This window comes from Cryptomeria japonica, chromosome 7 (genome assembly GCF_030272615.1).
Source record: "Cryptomeria japonica chromosome 7, Sugi_1.0, whole genome shotgun sequence".
NCBI classification, from domain to species: domain Eukaryota; kingdom Viridiplantae; phylum Streptophyta; class Pinopsida; order Cupressales; family Cupressaceae; genus Cryptomeria; species Cryptomeria japonica.
The window spans coordinates 595,651,224-595,657,349 of NC_081411.1; positions in this window are offsets into that span (position 1 = coordinate 595,651,224).

Sequence of the window (6,126 nt, forward strand, 5' to 3'; positions counted from 1 at the left end):
TCTTATTTTCCTCTCTCCATATATTATTTGGTTGTATATGTAGACAAAAAAAAAAGTGTTTCTAATTTGTGGATCTTTTATAAGCATTTGTGTGTGAGAAAGAGAATGAGAATTTGTCATTGAGCAGGCCTAAAGCTAAAGGCACGTGTCTTCCACACATAAGCTATATACACCTTATTGAATTTAATAAAATATAATTTATAAACAAAAAATAAAACCTATATACTTAAGATGCACTCACATAAAATTCAATATCGCTCTTGAAATTGACTGAAATGTTATCATAAAATAAGGGATTACATGTATAAAGGAATATCAATTTAAAAGAAGGTTTTAAAGTTAATCTTGGATAATATCTTATATCAAACTAGCTTAAAAGATGTTTGCGTGTTTTATAGATCATGTTTAAAATTGTTATCAATATCAATAATGATAACCTATATTTTATAAGGTTATTTTATCGTAACATCTAAATATTGTACTATGGTATACATATCTTGTGTAAGTTTGTTTATTAGTATAAAGTAAGGTCCTTGTTATGCTAACAATTCATAATTCAATAGCATACAAGTTAATGAGTAGGATTACAAAATTTTAGATGATATTTTATTCAATATATCTAAAATGAATTAAATCTTAGCTTTGTATAATAAATAATTTTGATGAGAATTATCATAAACACATGGTTCACAACTTGATATGGGGTTGAAGGGTTAGAATCTTAGAGGACAACTTTCCAAATGTGAATCAAAATTTGATGTAATGTGTGTAGAAATTAATTATTAGTTGAATAACATACATATAGGCAGATATAGGACTAAATAGAGAATGTCTTATTAATTTTCTATCTATTATGTGCATGGAATACACTTGAGAAAGGTGTGTGGTTGTTTATATTTTTCTTAGTATTATGACTACAATGATTTCTATGAATCTCTAAACTATGTTATAGACTTGTGTATAGTTTACAAAATATTAGGTTATATAAATTAAAAGATGTTTGGAAGTTGAGTAATCTCATTAAGAAATGAGCTAGCATGAGATGACATACTATGAGCCTTGTGAGTGTCGATTGTCACATTGATGTCTCTATCTAAGATCGTATAATCACTCTCAAAATGGTGTGGTTAACATACTTATGTGTTGGATATTATAATTTTTCCACAAGACTTGTTTGACTCTACTGAAGCTTTGACATAAAATACAAATCAATTGGGTGAGACATGTTTCTTTTTAAAGTGTGATGCTTTACTACTAAAGCATGTGCAACATTTGATAGAGAGTGGATGTGGATATTTATGCCCATTGGGTGAGACATGTTTGTCATAAAAGAGTTTCTCTTTTTAAAGTGTGATGTTGAACTACTAAAGCATGTGTAACATTTGATAGAGAATGGATATAGATCTAGGATATGTTTGGTTATGCTACAAAGCCAAGTATTATTCCCATAGTTTTCAAGCAAAGCATGAGAATAGCCTAAGTCTTCCCACAAGTACTTGGTTTAGTGAGTCCTTCTAGATAACAACTTCATGTGATTCTATCAGTAATTTGGTAGAGCAAATGAAGTGTTGATATAAAAATTTAATGAATTTCCTTCGACTACTATAAAGGGTTTATCATATTGAAGAGAGATGTACATTGGTGATGGCACATTTTAATTGTAGAGGAAATCTAGAGTTCGTGATTTTTAAACTTAAGGCAACCTTGGATTTTATAAGCAGTAGTATCCACTTGGTCAATCAATCTCCTAAATAGTGTCTTACTCATGCCATGCACATTACTAGAAGTACAAATGACCAATTTCTTTCACATGTTAGTCATCCTTTCAAATCATTGATGAATGGTTTCCAAACTAGCTTCCCTAATTACTTAGTAGTCTCTCTAGTCATTATTAGGCTATTTATACTTTCATTTGATATTTTTCTAGACACCTTAGAACAATAAGGACCTAGAGTATGGTTTCCTTTTATTACTTTCTTGAATATGGGTTCATTTGTAATGTTAGTTTGTTTGACTCTTCTTAAAACTATATGTAAGTGTGTCATTTATCTAAAAAAAATGGTTAATCTTGTTTCACTTTATACTAATCCACTCTCATAAGAATAGTATAGCACTTTAACTAATGCATTCACTATTAAAATGTGGTGAAGTACTAAGCTATGTCGTGGGATACCCCTATGGTCAATAAAATTAAAAATTAAAAAAATGTGATGAAGTGCTTGTTATAAAGGTAATGAGACCTTCATTAAAAGTTGGCTTTATATTTAGATTATTTTTTAAATTAAAATATTTAATTTTCAAGTTTACTTATGATGGTTCCAGCATGTCCTTTAGAGATATGCATTTTAGAAGCTCAAGATAAAGATCATCATTGTATTACTAAGCTATCGTCTCTCATCATGAAGTTTCAAATAAGCACTTAGTTGAGTTGTTATTTCTATATATCATTGCCCTCGTAGGAACCTTCTAAAACAAAGTGGTATTATATTGGCCTATGTGTGCCACATCCAAATAGATCTAGAGTGGATTAGGAAATGTATTTGCTTGAAGTTCTATTTCATTCGTTTTATAATTTGGCTTGTGCAAGTTTCATTTCCTATTGTGTTTATATGATTTCAGGCCAACGCTTTTGTACTCTTCAACCAGAGGATGGTATTAAATACGGATTTCATTGGTTTCTTTTCTCACCTCCTCTCATCAATTTCTCGTTGTGGTCTTCTTGGTATTGTGTTCACTAGTTGCAGCATGTTTTGTTTTGTATTCATGGCAAACATTTGGATATTATCCATGCCACAATGCTCTTGGGAACACTCTAACTCGAGAGAATGTGATCAAGAAAAAGGTGGGCAAAACTTTCAATCTTCAAAGCAATCACATGGAGATTTCTTACTTCTAGTGCTCTGTTCTCAAAGGTGGTGTCTGGCTTTTCAACGAATTGTATGCTTATCTTACAGGATGTAGACATGGTCACTGTCATTGCTAGTTTGTATGTCCAACCTTTCATTTATTATCCGAATCATCTGGAAAGTTGTTTGAATCCATATTGTCTCTCCAGTGCCTCACCTCCTATTGGTGGGTTTATGGAGCTTCACGACTTGGGCTCAAATCCTTTACGCGATGTGGGTGGGATTACTGTGCAATAGGTTTGAGGAAACGATGATGACTCTTGACTTTCTTCAGCCAGATCTCAACAAACAAGTTCCAATGGTGCATTTGACAAATTCAATACTATTCACCTCCTTCTGAGTGACACTATACACATTCCAATGGTGCTAATTGCATCTTCTCCACTGTTGGAGAAGTCAAGTACCATTGGCTCTACTGATTCTTTGCCCCCCACTTGAGACCTCTTTGACTTAGCTCTACTTGGTTTCGTGACACTCTTGGCATGCATTTTGTAATATTGTCATTTGATTTTTCTAGGCATTTTGCATGGTTTTGGTTGAGACTTATTAGGCTCAATGGGTGGTGAATCAGATGGTGTCTCTTTTGGCTCTATTCTCTCTCCATGCTGCAAATGTGTCACTAGTTGGGGTTTGACATTCTTGTGCAAATGTGTCACTAGTTGGGGTTTGACATTCTTGTGCAAATGTGTCACTAGTTGGGGTTTGACATTCTTGTAAATCTATGGGTCTTTTGGTCTTGTCAGTGGTTGGGGTTTGACATTCTTGTAAATCTATGGTGTCTTTCATTTTTGCAATTATCTTTTTTTATGGGAATCGTTTTTATATGTTTGTTTTGACATTCTTGTAAATCTATGATGTCTTCCATTTTTGCAATTATCTTTTTTATGGAAATCATTTCTATATGTACATTTCGATCTTATTTAGTATATCGGTGACTTCCTCATCTTTTACCAAAAAAAACTCTTATGCCAACTAAATTAAATGATATTTTAATAGCTTAAAGTATTTGTAAATCCTTTAAAATAGTCAAATTATTTCTTACATGGGTTGGAAACAGTTTTTCCCTTAGTTTTTCTTTCAATTCACCATAGTATTTGATGGTATTTCTTTATTAGCAATAGTAATCTTCCTCTTTTTGAGATTCCAAGGATTAAACCTTATTAGGTTTTGAGAAGTGCACCAAGACTATTATATTGTCTTTCTTCAGGTGAACTAAATTTCATAGCCTTCTTTACATAGACAATTGAAACTTCTTTCATATTTTTCATCCATTATACAGACATGAGAATTTGTACATCTTTATTGGTGGAGGGATTGAGATTAGAAATATAAAAGAAGTATTTCATAAAATTACTCCCCTAGGATTTCATACAATGTTTTATATCATTCTTCCTCAACCATTGATGAGATTAAAATCCCATGGGCTTTATTGTTCACTTAAGATTTACCTTTTTTTGTTTCCAATGTATCATAGAGGCTAAGATTGAACTCGGGTTGATTCACTACTTATAGTGCTTAGTTTTTTGGAGTTTTGTATAGAAAAACAATTATATCATTTATGTCTTTCTTATCTCAATTATTTGGTACCTGCTCAACTAAGATATCCAAGAATATTTCATGAAATTTTTCTCAATCCCCAAGTGTTTGGAAAGGATTCATAATATTTTTTCCCCTTATCATCTTTGAAACATCACATATTAGATTGCTCTCCATGGAGATTTCAATCTTTGACTGAAATACATTAGTTTTATATGAAATTTCTTTAGAGATGTAATGTAATTTCAACTATAAAAATAAAAAAAACTTATAAATTTTAGAACCTAACTTTCATAATATTATTTCTCTTAATAGAAAATTACATATTCTCACTTCAATTTTTATTCAAGCAAATATGAAGAGAATGGCACTAAAATTTCAACACTTATAATATTTTCTCAACCACTAAGGTAATGTACCTCACATTATAAATTGTGTGTTGTCTAAGCTTATTCTTATTCCTAATGGCTCTACCTTAGTAGGGCCTTAATAATAGTCTAACTATTCTTATCTTTATCTACACTTTATAGGATTTTCTCCTCCTGAATAAGGAGTGATCCATCACATGAATATTTCCACCATTGGTATGTCATCTTGGTGGGCCTCCTGGACACCTAAGAAAACAAGATTTTGTGAGACTTCTCCAATACCTAACTAGACAATTTTGATCACTTTGTTTATTTGACTCTACCATATAGGATGAGTGGCAGTCCCCAGATCTTCCTTTGGAGATCCTTAACATAGCTATATCAAATTGAAGGTTCAGCCTCCTTAAATAGTGGGACGGTTTGTGCTCTTTTTTTAACCTTTATAATTGTATAATTTTTATTATTACAATTTTAATGAATACCTATCAATCACACTTTTATCGTAAAACGATTATTATACTTTTTTGTAGAAGAAGATAAATAATCTCTACAAAATATATTTAAACTATATGAATTAAATGTAATTAACAATTTTAGATGTATAAAGCTTGTTGAGTTTTTTATATGATTGAAGCAAGTTAATATTGTACTTGAACATGTGCTAAAAAAATAAATAAGATGGTTTAGGGTTTTGTACCTTGAAATCAACAAATTATATATATATATATATATATATATATATATATATATATATATATGATGTTTTGACAAGAGACTATATCCATGACTTGAAACTAGATTATACATTTTAGAGCAAAGATGACTCAAATCAAAGAAGTTATGTCTAGGATCTCATTGTAACAATAATCTTGTATAGGGAATAATTTATCCATATTCATATGATTTTAAGTAAAATTGGATCTTTGGAATCTATAAAACCTATCTACCAAATGATATAAGGTAAGAAACAATAAAGGTGGTGTAGACACTTACATTTGGTTAATTAATTTAATCAAATTTAATTTCTTTTAGTTGCCAATATTAATTAAATAATTAATATTTTTTAATTGGTTATGGCATCCCTTCTGGCTAAATTAATTAAATTAATCAAGCCATGTCCAATTAATTAATTAATTACTTTATCCTTCTTCTACCAAATAAAATAAATAATTATTTATTTGGTTCATGTCGCCCTCTTCTTCCTTTTATTTGAATTTAAATAATTCAAATAATTCACTTTAGTCACATGTCTCCTAGTCTTAACCCTCATCTAACCCTTCTTCTAGCCTAACCCACCACCAACCCTATTCCTCTCA